This window comes from Thamnophis sirtalis, unplaced genomic scaffold (assembly GCF_051295495.1).
Source record: "Thamnophis sirtalis isolate CommonGarterSnake01/CBP01778 unplaced genomic scaffold, rThaSir2_p1.2 scaffold_6, whole genome shotgun sequence".
In the NCBI taxonomy this organism is placed as follows: Eukaryota; Metazoa; Chordata; class Lepidosauria; order Squamata; family Natricidae; genus Thamnophis; species Thamnophis sirtalis.
In genome coordinates, this window is record NW_028261386.1 from 76439630 (window position 1) to 76454882 (window position 15253).

A 15253-nucleotide genomic window follows, 5' to 3' on the forward strand; every position below is an offset into this window, starting at 1 on the left:
ATATATATATATATATATATATATATATATATATATATATATATATACACACACACACACACACACACACACACACACATATATATACACTATATATATGCTGGTCTTGTTGTTTTCGGGTCCTTTCCCGTGTAATCTTACAACAAAACCAGCATACCTACACCCGTGAAAATCTATGAAAACAAATATACTCTTTGTGTGTATGTGTTTGTGTTTGTGTGTGTGTGTAATAGCTAATGTCTATAGATAATATATACATACACACACGTGTGTTATGTATATAAATATACATACATACGTGTGTGTGTAAAACTTCAACTTAAGACTCTTTATATATACAAATGTATATAATATTATGTACATATACATACACATATACTAAATAATGTGCGTGTTTTAAAAAATTAACATTGATTTTGAAGGAGCCGCTCTGTGGGTGGAGTTTCTCCTCCCCCCCTCCCCCGCTCCGTCCCCTGTTGGTTGATTCCAGGCTTGGGCTAAGAAGCGGCGATTGGCGGGCTGGCGCTCGACTTCTTAGGAGCATCGTTGTCAGCGGCGGGTGAAGCCGAGGAACGCGTGGATTTTCTTGCTGTGAGTTGCAGGGAACCTTCCCCTTTGCACGCCTAATATTTGTTTTTTTGGGGGGGGGGTCCCTCTCGCTCTCCCCAGACACAAACACACATGCAAACACACCCTTTCGCCTCTTCCCTCAGCTGGGGATGCCGCCTTTAAAAAGTACGGAAGCGTCTAGTTGTTTGAGAGTGGAGGGAAGGGCGGAGAGGTGCGTGGGGGAGAGAAAGAGAAGCGGGGGGGGGGGGTCGGGAGCAGGGCCTTGATTTTTGAGTCGGGGGGAAGGACATGCTTGTGATTTTCGGTTTTCCTTCCCCCCCGCCCTCCTCAAAGACAGAGAAGTCCTTCGATTCCGGTTTTACTAAAAAAAAGGGGGTGGTGGAAAACCCACCCTCTCTTTGTGAGGAAAGGACAAGAAGCGGACCGAGAAGTGTCCGGGCTACCTGCTGCTTCTCTCTCTCTCTCTCTCGGGTCGTGCAACACATTTCTCCCCCGTCACCGTTTCCATGGACACCGCCAAAAAGAAGAAGAATCGCCGTCGAGATTTTTGCAGGAAACCTCATACGGCCCTTAAGCGAGGCCCCTGGGGCATTGGGATGCATATATTTGTGCAAGGTTTCCAGCCTGTGCGCGCGCGTTGCTTCCTTTCTGCCCTGTCTCCCCAAGCACAAGGAGGAGGTGGGGGAGGGGAGGGGTTGCCTAGGAAACAGACGTTTGTGATATTCTAGGTTGCAGATGCTCTCCTGAATAGGCTTTACTTTCCGAGGAGGACACGGATGTTGCCTAAAGTAATGAGCAGTTGCTAATGAAATATAGCCAGGTATTGCTGAAGTTGTGAAAATCAAAGCGATGATGGCGACTCCTAGCTAACCATCAGAAGTTGTGCCATGGTGGAAGGGTTGACACCTTTTGCGTCTTACCTTAAGGCTGCTGGCAGATGCTTGGATGAAATACCTCATCTGTTCGCTCAGGTGTTGCAGCCAAAACATTTGCAGAGCATTTGGTTCTTTTCAGGCAGAAATTAATTGATGGAAGAGCTGCACTAAAAACGAATGTTCTTTTTAAATTAAGTTTTGCTTGCAGGTGGAATCTGCCCCTTGTGATTCAAGAAAGGGTCTGTAGGAAAAGCTGTGTTTGCTTCTCAGTTTTGGAAAATGCTTTTGATCAGAAGCACTTAACTTAAGCAAGCAGGAAAGATGTAAACAACTAATTGCATTGGAGTACAGATGAAGGAAAACAATTACACTGGATTCCTACTATGCTTGGCAGCATCAGTGTGCATCAATGTGCAAAGTGTATTCTTGGAAAGCTTTCTTAGAATTAGTTACCTAGGTGGCTTGTGTAGATCAGACATTCCAGATTCTAATATAAACTTAACAAGAATAACATATAGCTGAATGTAATGCATGTTGTATAGCGATGGCATTGAAATATGAATGCCATATTGTGTTAGTGACTTAGAATATCTTGTATAGGAAAATAGAGTAGAAACTAATTTAAATAGATAATAAAAGTAGCTTTCTCAATAGGTTTTATTACAAGGTTTTATAATATCACTAAGTACTGGGGTATGCTGCGTATCCTACTGACAACTAGATATTTTAATAACCCACTCTTTAGATGTACTCTTCTTATGCCCCAGTGGTTAGATAAGATAAAAGATATGTAATTGTTTCAATCTTCTGAACTGAGCGACTGTGTTTCAACTGGATGTGTATACTTGGTTCACTACAAGTCTGAAATGTTTGAGCAACTTTTTACAAACCATCCTTGAGATATGGGGACTTAAATTCCCAGTTTTCATCAATAATTCTAGAAATTCTAGAATCTCTCTCCCTCCCTCCCCCCTCTTCCCCCCCCCTTTCTCCCCTCTCACCCTCTAGGTAATATTCTTTCCTTTCTTTCTGAAATAATTGTTGCTGAAAGATGTGTGTGTGTGTGTGTGTGTGTGTGTGTGTATTAAAGCCCATGAATTTGAAGGGTTTTTACTTCTAATTCCTTAACTTTGAGGACTCATTTGCTTATCTCATTGGAGCCAATTTTTTGAGGAACAGCCCATTTATATTCCAATTAGTCACTAAACTAATGGGATATTGATATTTTTATCCTATGTATGGTTAATTCCTCCTATGACCAATGTGCATGAAGCCTAAAGTGTAATTATGCTCATATAAATAATTTGAGAAGCTTTTAGATGATTTTAGGTTAGGACTCAAATGCCTTATGTTGCTTTTTAGGATTCGAAGCTCAGTTATTGATTTTTAATTTATTAACAATGGACGAAAGCAATCTCTGAAAAAACTGTTTTTATGACCCTCGAGTACCAGGCCTCCAGAACATCCTGACCTGTGAGTGATTTAATTGCATAAGGGTAGCTTCTAAAAATGTTGTCTACTGCTAATCTGGAAGAAACTTAAGTTCAGGTCTGATTAGTATTCAAATGAAAGATTCTAAGTCTAGACTTAGAAGTCAAATATTCTAGATGTAGTATTGTTACAAGAAAATAACAATGACCACCTTTCTATATCATCATCTAGGAATGAATTATACTGGAAGGACATTATTGTCCCCCTTTCCTTCCACCATTAGGAAATACTGAGTTTGGATGTTACGTTATGGCTTCTCTTTGCTTTGCCTTCTTTCCTTCCTTCTCCTATCAGATTTCAGTCTTTGACTTTCATTTGTTCTATTCTGGTGGTGAATAACTAGTTAATGACAGCTAAGAAAAGAGATTATAAATGTAACATGTACTTATATGCAGAAGAAAAGATTTTAGCTTTTCTAGAGGATGATACTGTGGTTCTTGCTGTTGAAAGAAATGTCCTTCTGGGTTCAGCTCCAAGTGGGGAAGAAGACACTGGAGACATGGAGGCTGCTTGGAAAGATGGTTTATTGTTGGACAGGGCCACATGGCTTGAGCCCTGAACAGAAAAGGTGATCACATGTTTCAATGTTGGTGGAGAAGAAGAAAAAAGGGCTGAGGAAGGGGCTTGCTAGGCTTTTTATACCCTGTTTAGTCCCACTTCTCTGTTTCCTATTCCTGTGTAAGAAATGTATTCTGATTGGTTGTCAGACTCCCATGGTGCCATGCAGGGAGCTACTCTCTAGGCTGTTTTGAATCCAGGTATGAGTTCTCAGATGCCATGTGGAGAGTTGAGTAAAAGGCCAATATTATCATGACTTTCTGTAGCTGCTGCTGAAGTCTTTATTATGTAAAGTGGGCTAGCCTGGCTAGTCTTAATGGGCCTATTGACAAAGTGGGGGTGGGCAGGAAGCTACAGGCAACTATTTTGTCTTTTAAAACATGCTTCTTTTCACATCCAGAGAAACATTCTGCCTTTTCAATATTTCCTAGGATATTTCATTTTTCTGGGAGAGGGCTGGATGATAACTTCCCACAATCCCTCCTTTTTTTTTCAAAACATGTGAGTGGAACTCACATGTTTTGACAAAAGATTAAAATTGGTCAGATCAGGGAGACTTAATTCTTCTGATGAAAAAGCATTGAGAGAGACAGCAGAAGGATCTCTTCAGTGGCTCCCAGAGCTTTCAACCATGAAAGTCTAGCAACCAGGGAAAGAAATTTACAGTATCCAATTTTCCATGCCAATTAGTATCAGATATCACTTTCTGTGAGCTCCCAGACAGGTTTTAAACAAGCAGAAATCCCAAAATTATTCACAGCCATGCTTTTCCTTTAAGTTACAGGCTGCCCATTTTAAAAGGGATGGTTCTTCAACCTGCCCTGGCTCTTATTTCAGTGAGACCAAATTGGGTTTCGCTGGTGTGCAATCCAGGCTATTTAGTATTTGTAAAATTACACAGAATAAGCCTGGGGACTCCTACTCATGAGACCACCAGTGCAACATATCCTGCTTTACTGGGCAGTGTGGTTTTTTTTTTTTTTTGTCACAGTGAGGGCTTGGGGTTTTTTTTGGGGGGGAGATCCTCTCTGCTAGCTCTTCAACTAGTGGAATTGCCTGAGGGGAATTGACCCTCCCCCAATGGGATTAAAAAAAGGGAGAAATCACTGTTTAGGCTTTTGTGCCAGGGCAAAAATCAACCTAGGCAAAACTGTGTGTGGAGGAGATAGTTTCAATCTAATTCTGAATAGGCTCTTCTCTTCTCTTCTCTTCTCTTCTCTTCTCTTCTCTTCTCTTCTCTTCTCTCTCTCTCTCTCTCTCTCTCTCTCTCTCTCTCTCTGTGTGTGTGTGTGTAGCTGCTTCTACAATACAGAAAATACAGACATTTTGGACAAACTTTCCCTCCCACTAGACAGAAATCTAAGCTGTTCAGAAATTGCTGGGCTAGCCATTCTCAAATACAATTCTTACATGAATACATTAACTGATATAAATGAGACAAGAAAGAAACCTTACAATGAATTTCTGTGAAGGAAGCAAAGAAAGAAAACTTTAGGATCAATTTTCACCCTCCCCCATAGTCTTCACAGCTGTCTTCTGGGGATAGAAGAGACTCTTTTGGTCTTTACTTCATCTCAGGGTCCATTCTTTTATATCTGCTGGATGGCATTAGGCTTAGCTTGCTGGTAAGAGTGGTCAGTCAGGCTTGGTAGAGTCTGTCCCAGGCCTGGCTAAGTTTTTTCCCTCATGTCAGGTTTTATCAGGATGCAATCACCAGCAGCCAATTCAAGAGTTATGGTTTGAGCTAGCACTCCTTTGTTTCTGAAGTGAAGAAAAAGAGGAGAGGCCAAGTATGCAGTTCTTTACAGACATATCTTTAGTCTCATGTTGTAGAATCTCACCCATTCTGTCCAAGTGTGGAAATGCAAACATTATTCCAGAAGGCAGACGATGTAAATTTCATGGAACATGACATTCCCACTGCCTCTATGATTGAGACACTTTTGCAGTAAGATGAGTAAATTTCCAAAAGAGACAACAACTTGTGTTGCAAACAAACAAACAAAATATCATAGGGTAGAGCACGTTGACTCATAAGCTTTTAAAAATGTACTCAGGTGTAAAAAGGAAGGGAAGAACAGTTTTTTAAAAAAATGCAATTAAAAAAAAAGAGGTACTTTGAGTCAATACTCCAAAATATTAGATTCCATTCAGCTGGAAGCAAATTCTCATTAAGTATGTTAAAACATTTACAAATGTAAGCAAAATATCTCAAAAGCATTTCTTTTTATAGGTTTAATTAAGCATTTTAAACTCAAAAATTTCCGGAAGAAGAAAAAAAATCAAAATTGTATTCAGAGCAGAAAAGGAAATGTAATTGCATAACTTTTATAGATGAAAAGATCACAACAGTGAAAGGTAAAGGTGAAGGAGCAGATCACCCATTTACTCCAAATTTCTCAGAAGAGAGAGGAAAAAAGTAGTTAAAATGAGCAGAAAAACTTCAGCCCCCCTTCAATGACCCAAAAGGAAGGAGGGAAAGAAGGGGGGGATGCACAGAGGCAGTCATAGGTATCACTGGGGGCATTTCATACACACACTCACGGTAAAATGAGCAGACACTCACTCTCCCTGCCTTTTCTGCTTCCTCCAAAGAATGACCCAGAAGGAAGAAGGGGGGGGGATTCACGCAGGCAATCACAGGTCTCTGGATCTCTTCACTTAGCACTCCTTGGGGCATTGGGGACACATACATTCATACTGCAATCAGAGCTCATGCTTGCTCATGCCAACCAATCATTATAACTATTTCAGGAACCTTTTTCATAAGCCACTAAGCTTCATTTTATTTTATCAGAGGATCTCCTTTTGAACTGTAAGCCGCCCTGAGTCCCCCCAGGGAAAAGGGCGGCATATAAATAAAACTACCTATACCTAAACCTAAACCATCTCACCCTCCCTTCAGGTTTGGAAATGAGAACACATAAGCATACACACACATACCATTAAGCAACCTTGCAACTTACTATTTCTTTATATGAAAGGAATTAAAGTATCAAGTTTTACCGTTGACATACTCACATTTACACTGCAATCAGACTGCTTGTATAAAGTAATTTCACATACAAAAATATCCCATTTCATTCTTTCTTCATACAAAGCAATTATTACAATTATTTCAGGGAGCTGAACATAAGCCAATGAGCTCCATTTTCTATTATTAAGGGATCTCAACTTCCCTCCAGGTCTGGAAATGATTACACACAACAACACTTTCAGGCTGGGGGAGGTTCTGTCCCTTTAAATCTTCAATTTTCTTTACTTGGGAAATATGTGGCTCATTCTGCAAGCAGTGGGGAAACTCAGAGAGCAGTTTAAATCCTAAGTACTCTCCCCTCCCCCACAGCTTCAAGCCCAAGTTTATTTATTTATTTAGCTAGCTGGTCAAACATATCACCATCAATTCAATGCCATTCAATTCTACATGTTATTAGTATAGATGCACACCTAAGAATTTTTTTTAACAGACATTACATCAAATTAATCAAGTCCAATTACCTAGGTCTTCCCATTCAGTCAGGCTTTACCTTATTACCTGCTAACTTTCTTACTTTTGCTCGAAGTTATGCCCATTCTATCTCCTTAAGCACTAAATTGTTAATACCTGTCTCTGCCCTGGGTTGTTCCATTTCTATCTTGATCTCCCAGCAGTGCTGGCATATTTTTAAAGATCAAGATTTATAGAGACAATGTATAGAGATGTTTGTCCACACATTGTTTGCATTGGCCAGGGTTCTAGGTTGAATCTCCTAGCAGGACGCTGGCATATTTTAAAGATCAAAACTCTTAGCTCTCCCAGCAGGGCGCTGGCATATTTTTAAAGGCCAAGATATATGGAGACTTTTATTAACACATCTCTTTGCATCTGGATGGGGCTCGAGTTCTACTTTTCTTTTAAAAGACAACTATTACAGCTGCAACAGTTTTCTAACATACCCCTGTGGACTCCTTAATCGCTTTGGGGAAGAAACTCAGGTAGAACTTCTCTTCAGTTCATCTGATGGTGGCCAGAAAATCAGCAAATTTGTTACAAAATCTAAATCAACACTGTCTTCTAGAGGCCAGGTTTCGAGTAGGTTGGCCAGATAGATGTGCAGAGGGTTTTACTCAGGTTGGAGGCAAACCTTTAGTAGGAATTTCCTTCATCTCATACATGCACACACAAGGCAACACTCTCCTCCTCCCACAAAAGGAAAAAAAAATCTATACTCATCTGAAGAGTAAATTTTCCAGCCTGAAAAACATGAAAACAAGGTTCCCTCCCCCACAGAAAAGGCATTGTTGGGGGATTAAGGGTAAGGGAGGGGCTTGGGGGGTGGGTAGAAAGCTTGCAGGCAGAGTTTTTAAAAAAAGGTAAAATCATAGTTACTAAACAGATAAACTGGTAACATTTTGGTGATATCACAGATGAGAAATGGGGTCTGGATTCACATGCTTCAGGAAGGAAATAAACAAGTAAAAACATTTAAACACACATTAAAAGCAAGGATGAAACTTTTGCTGTAAATGAACTTAAAACATTTCCTGGGTTGTTACTTTAAGGTATAGGGAAGGAAGGAAGGAAAAATATACTTCTCTGTACTCTGGTTTTTTTTTGGGGGGGGGGAATAAACTGAGTGAAGGCAATTTCTGCCAGTTTACTCTTTTCTTTCTTTGAACACTTTAAAGTCCTTGTCTTTTGGATTGGAGACATCTTAGTTACAATTACTTTGAGGGTGCACAAAGACTTAGGCACACATTTACACAAGGACAAGAAGAAAATAAGAGGGGGAAAAAAAGAACTCTCAGGTTTTCACATCCTACATTCCCAGCATGAATCTGTTAAATTTGGGAAGGCACAAATCTTAACAAACCACGTGGTTACATAGAAGACAAAGAGACAAACAGACGAGAGAAAAAAGAAACCCCAACATTTTTCCCTTTTCTTTTAAGTACCTTTATGTAACCAAATTAGTTTTCCTGTGTTATCTTTCAGCAAAGCCCATTTTCCACATAGATTCCTTGCCTTCTTTTCCAGGCTTCAAGGAAATCTCTTGAGGGCATTTTTTTGTGGCACCCGCGAGCTAAGCTTCCCATGACCCATTACATGCAGGACTCACTTTGGCTTAGAGGGTGATCACCCACTGCAAGTTTCAGAAAGAAAAAAAATTCTGGAAAGGACTCCGATTCCCCCACGGAGTATGCAGTCCCTTTCTCTTGGGGAATCACCTGGGTTTTGGATAAAAAAGGTGATCCTTGAGGATCCTAGGCCCCTCTTGCACTTAGTACCAGGTACCTCTACTCTTTTCACTCACAATAGGCCTTTGCTTTCACAGGACAACAACAGCAACAGCAACAAAATTTTCATTCATTTTTCCATCCATTTTCACACACATACTCCTTTCCCTAACAGAAGATCCTGTGCTCTCGCCTGATCCTAATACTTTCACAGGCTCTCTTGGTAAAACACACAGAGGAACCAAGATCCAGCTGTGATCAGAAAAAGGATCCCACACATGCACGCATACACACATTTCCCATGCTTTGCCATGCTTTAAATTAAATTTTAGAGAATTAAAATTTAGAGGTACTCACCTTCTTTCCAGGCAGCCTTTCAGCTCAAACTCAAAACCCCTTTAAAATCTAGATCCAATGGTTAAGGCCAAGATAAAGTCCACCCACAGACTCAATGGGGTCTGTGCCGGCATGGGAGGCTTACCTGGGCCATATCCATTTGTTAGGCTAGCTTGGAGTCCCATCTGTGGGTCGCCAGTTGTTGAAAGAAATGTCCTTCTGAGTTCAGCTCCAAGTGGGGAAGAAGACACTGGAGACATGGAGGCTGCTTGGAAAGATGGTTTATTGTTGGACAGAGCCACATGGCTTGAGCCCTGAACAGAAAAGGTGATCACATGTTTCAATGTTGGTGGAGAAGAAGAAAAAAGGACTGAGGAAGGGGCTTGCTAGGCTTTTTATACCCTGTTTAGTCCCACTTCTCTGTTTCCTGCTCCTGTGTAAGAAATGTATTCTGATTGGTTGTCAGTCTCCCATGGTGCCATGCAGGGGGCTACTCTCTAGGCTGTTTTGAATCCAGGTATGAGTTCTCAGATGCCATGTGGAGAGTTGAGTAAAAGGCCAATATTATCATGACTTTCTGTAGCTGCTGCTGAAGTCTTTATTATGTAAAGTGGGCTAGCCTGGCTAGTCTTAATGGGCCTATTGACAAAGTGGGGGTGGGCAGGAAGCTACAGGCAACTATTCTGTCTTTTAAAACATGCTTCTTTTCATATCCAGAGAAACATTCTGCCTTTTCAATATTTCCTAGGATATTTCATTTTTCTGGGAGAGGGCTGGATGATAACTTCCCACATTGCAAAAGGAGATAAATTCTTAGTTTGAGAGGTGGGAAGATTCCAGCTGAAAAAAATAATAGCAAAAAAAATTAGGAAAGAACATATTAGTAGAGAAACTATGAAATATTATCTAACCTAGCATATAGAAATGCTTTCCTTTCTGCTACAAACATCCATAAAGTAGTCTCTTTTGTACTTTGTTGTTAAAAGCAGTCCACATAGTGTTAGCAACAAAACAGCACTACAGTTACAACTGTGCAAACTAATCCTCAATAGTTTATGGAAGAGTTTTGCTGTGCCTAACTGATGTAGAGAGAGTGCGTAGTATTAAATTTATAGGTGTTTTTTTGACATTCAGTGTAGACCAATATTAACATCAGAGGGGGAAAGAGTGCATTTTTAAAGTTTTATGTACGTGTCCAAAGAGGTAGCATAGTCTACTGATCAAAATCATTTCTTTTGTCAATTAGATTCCAGATTATACTCCATCCACTCTACTTACAATGCTTTAAAAAAATCTCTCTGCATCATACACACACACAATTTCTATTTCTATTTTAGCTTCCTTAGTCTGACGGTAGATATATTTAACCTGCTGCATTGTAGGATATACTTTGGACCATATTTTGGTTAATTTGGAGCATTTTAGTGCTTGCTAGTTGGCATCTCATGGGATAATTTTGAAATAATGTCACTGCAATATACTACCAATGGGGAGATCTAATATGCTCTTTCTGTGAGCAGATTTATGTTCCACATAACATAAATGTGGAGTCGTTGGTGCTTGCTTGCTTGTTGCAGACATTTAAGACTCCACAGTTCAACCCTGAGCTACATATCCTCTCTTTTTCTGTTGTTATTATCTAGATCTCTTTATTCTCACCTACTACTTCCTTGCAAAATCCTAAAATTAGGATTAAATAGAATTGCTTTTGTTTCCTTTGGTATACTGATTCCCGAAGGTGTATTCTTGTGCTCCATTAGAATTTTATTCATCAGATTTGAGGGTTAGGAACTACTTTTAGCATTGTGAGTTTATGGGATCTGTACTTTTAAAGGTATAAATTATGCTACATAAGCTAATATTTAGTGGGCTTCAAATAAAAATCAGGCACAAATGTATCATAAAGAAAAAACTGATTTGTCAGCATCATGCTTGAATAGGAACCAGCATTATGATATGGCAGCACTTTTAGATGGTGATAAACCTGTCTATAATATACATTGAAAAAATAATGGTAAATGTAGAATTTCTCATATATCGAGAAATATATATATATTAAATAATTAATATAATAATTATTATATATTAATATATAATAATTATAATATTAATATTAATATAAAATATATATTCTCATATATATTTAATCATGGAGGATGTGTGTTGGTTAAATTGGTATTTAACTTAATGCAGATGAGAAATATTTTCCAATAATTATTTTAAAACCAAGGACCTCATTCTTTAATTTTAGTTTATTAAATAAGTGATTATTTCTTTTGTTTTCAAATGTATATCTTTCTCCCAATCAGGCAAAAATTAAATGATCCTATTTTTCTCAGAATTCAGTAGCTTATATCTCTGTTTCAAATCACATCAACAGAACAATAGTACTGTAAAGCCTTGTTTAATTGACGATTGGTGCAATGCTTTAATTCTGAATGGCAGCTAATTTTGAAATCACTTATTCTCCATAGTGAGGGGGGAGGAGTATCCAGAGTGGGTTGACCATGTCCTCTCATGATTGGATGAGTCAGATAAGCTCTTTGGGCAACGCCCCCTGGCCAGCAGGACTTCCCCATTATTCGACTCATCCTCAAGGAAAGGATGCACCACTCTGGACAAACAGGGCATTGCAGGTGGTTCACAGGGCGTGGCCCACGCCTCAACCGGCATGAGGGGGGACATGGGGCCTCAAGGGTCTCCCTCCCTAGGGACGTGCAGGCTTTGGTACGTCCCACTCTGGATACTCCTCCCCCCTCACTATGGAGAAAGGGTGTTGGTACTTACCTGATACGCCTCTTCTCATAGTGGGGGGAGGAGTATCCAGTCCCTCCCTGACTATGTTTGTACGACTAAGTGTTATGTTCATTGTTTTATGAAGTTATATAAATATTGATGTCGAAGATGATAAAGCTAAGAACTGAATTAAGAGTCAAGTAAATGGTGCAACGAGTCGGATGGAGCTCTTCGTCAAATAATGGGGAAGTCCTGCTGGCCAGGGGGCGTTGCCCAAAGAGCTTATCTGACTCATCCAATCATAAGAGGACAAGGTCAACCCACTCTGGATACTCCTCCCCCCACTATGAGAAGAGGCATATCAGGTAAGTATCAACACCCTTTTTGAATTACAAAATTATCTAAACTAATGTGAACAATTTCAAAATATCACTTATGCAATTATGCAAATATTGATTAAGAGAATGTAATATCTGGATTTCTTTAACAGTGGATGTTCATTGTTCGAGTAAAATTCAACTGTTTTCCATGATGTCGAACCTATGACATGCATGCCATAGGTGGCATGAACAGACCTCTCTGTGGGCACGCAACGCATCATCCCAGCTCAGCTCCATCCTGCCAGCCAGCTAATTTTTGAGTCTCTGCTGCTCATGCATGAGGTGATGCATGCAGGAGATTTGCACACATGTGTGTGGGGGGGGCGCAGGGCGCCGCCCCCCCATGGCCCATTTTTATCCCAGGAGGCTGCAGGGATGCCTACTAGGCCCCAAATGGGGCATGGGAAGTTGTGCACACATGCGGGGGTGGTGGTGTCACGGGGGTCACTTATGTGCAGGGGGCGGGGCACACAAGGGAGTGTCATGCATGCATTCCATTATGGGTGCGGGCATGTGCATGGGATGTCACCCTTGCATGCTTTTGGCACACGACAACAAAAAGTTTAGCCATCACTGACCTAGATGTATTTTTATGGACAAGCCAACATTTATATACTATTTTCTATAAAGTGACTAAATAACTATGTATCTTGAAAAACTGCTAAAATATTTCTTGTATATATAGATATTTATTTCTTCTCTTTTCAATTAGTAACTCTGCATTTGAGTCAACATTTCTGAAGATTTTATATTTGTTACTGAGATTTACAATTGCTGAATGTTCAGTTTAATTTAAATGTATGAGTATCACAGTTCCAGTGATTTGCTTTTCTAGGTTTCTGAGAACAAACTTTTGTATTGAAGGAGAAAATGACAATTTGGTCATTATTTTTTTTATTTAAAAATCTAATTTAATTTGAAAGAATATGAATTTTTACTCTCTGAATTTTTAGTCTTTTTACCGACTTTTGGGATAAACATTTACCAAGACAATTTCAGAAGTTTTTCCAAGAACTTAGAGAAAGAATATATAATTGCCTTAAGAAACACCTCATTGTTTGGTGGACTGACATTCCTACTCTTTGAAATGCTCTTGTCATCTTCTTAGCCCCATTAAGAAGAGGTAGCAAGCTGACATATTTTATGAGGTCCAATGAGTTCTTATCTTTGCTACTTTTGCACGTTTAGCAGAAAAAAATCTTTTTTTCTTTTAATCAACAGAATATTTCTCTTTTTTTAATCAATGTAAAGAAGATTCCCATTAGCTCATGCAGGACTTGTAAGAAACTGAGAAAGCCTCCACCTTGGGAATATGGAAATCAATTCCATTCTAATGGGGGGAAATACAGCTAGACTTTGACTTATGACCACAATTGAGCCCAAAATTTCTGTTGCTAAACGTTGTTAGGTTAGTTTTGCCCCATTTTGCGACCTTCATTGCAACAGTTGGTAAGTGAATCACTTCAGTTGTTAAGTTAGTAACACAGTTGTTAAGTGAATCTGGCTTCCTCCTTGACTTGGCTTGTCATAAGATCGGAAAAGGTCTTATGACATGACCCTGAGCCACTCAAATGCATGCCAGTTGCCAAACATTCAACTTTTAATCATGTGACCAGGGGAATACTGCCATCTAAGTGTGAAAAATGATCACAAGTCACCTTTTTCAGTCTGTTGTAACTTTGAAGAGTCACTAAATGAATAGTAGAAGGTCAAGGATTGGCTGTGATCCATGTGCTGAGATTTATGTGACTTTATCCTAACCTTCTTTCAATTATGAAAGAATTTTGCTATTTTGGAAGTGGAGCAATCAAGAACTTGACAACTGCACAGATTATTCTCCCATGTTTAAATTTTCCTTCTGGACTGATAGACAACAATGCAAATGAGAACAATTAACAGTGATAACAATTAACCAGCTTGGAAAAGCTTAATGTCAGAAGTTGTGGGTGCTTTGTCACTGGAGGTTTTTAAGAAGAGACTAGACAGGTACTTATTTGAAATGAGATAGGGTCTCCTGCTTGAGGGCTGGACTAGAAGACCTCCAAGGTCCCTTCCAGGTCTATTCTGATTGATTGATTGATTGACCAACAATTCTGATTGATTGTTTGAAGATGGATATAGTTGATCTGCAAATCACAATGACTGACACTGTGGATTTATTTATTTTTTCATAAATTTTATGATAATATCTAGCAGACAGGTAATTGTGTTCCTATTATGTAAATGTCCAGTCTAATTTGAAGGGAGCCTTACATACTTTATGCAGATTTTAATAAGAATACAACTCACGATGGGAGTTTTCCCAAGGCAAAACAGGAGTCATGTTTGTTCTCCATAGTGAGGGAGGAGAAGTATCCAGACTGGGTTGACCTTGTCCTCTCTTTGATTGGATTGAGTCAGATAAGCTCTTTGGGCTCCATCCCTTGGCCACCAGGTAGATCCCAGTTATCGACTCAATCCACTCACTGGAAGGTACACCATTCTGGATCTCCAGCAAATCACAAAGGATTAAAAGGAAATAACCCGACAAATTTTGTCTCCCTGTACCGCGCACAGCCTCCTCCTGCAAGGACTGGACTGCTGCAAGCCCCGTGGGGTGGCACACTCCGAAACTGTTCCAGGCCATCTGCTCCAGGTTTGGGTATCCGGAGGTGGATCTGTTTGCGACACCACAGCAGGAGGAGAAGGCACAAGCCTCCTGGAGGCAAGCCCTGCCGCAGAGACTCTACAGGCGCAGGAGCCCTCCCCTCAGGGGTTGAGTGACGAACCACGGCTTGTTAAAACGCCTGGAGGGCCTCCGCTGGCAGCAATCACCAGAGAACAAGGTGAGAGCTGGAGAGGCTCAGAAAGAGTGCGGGAGGCAGAGAGAGGCGAGAAAGAGAGCCTCCAGTGGCAGCTGAAGCCGCGTGGCAGCCTCCAAAGGCACAAGCCATTTCCATCTGAATTTCGAGCAGGGAGCCATTTTGAAACCACATGGTCCAAGATGGCAGCCCCCAGCAGTCCAGAGAAGGCCAGCAGGAGCCAAGCTCTCAGCCTTGCAGCAACAACCACCGGAGGCTCTGAGGAGCTGTTAAAAAGGTTAGAGACCAT

The 15253-nt window shown here is 40.2% G+C and overlaps 1 protein-coding gene across 4 annotated transcripts in view; it reads left to right on the top strand.

Annotated features, from left to right (window-relative positions):
- Nucleotides 1-505: 505 nt before the first annotated feature.
- AGPAT4 (1-acylglycerol-3-phosphate O-acyltransferase 4) overlaps nucleotides 506-15253 on the top strand; it is an 85787-nt gene continuing 71039 nt past the window's right edge. Inside the window, exons 1-2 of one of the 4 annotated variants that reach the window (XM_087718210.1) lie at nucleotides 513-591; nucleotides 14720-14988. The gene's annotated coding sequence lies outside the window, so the exon portion shown is untranslated. Of the gene's footprint in view, nucleotides 592-2808; nucleotides 2919-14719; nucleotides 14989-15034; nucleotides 15242-15253 lie in introns of those variants that run through there. The other 3 variants (XM_087718209.1, XM_087718211.1, XM_087718212.1) reach the window with 3 other exon arrangements.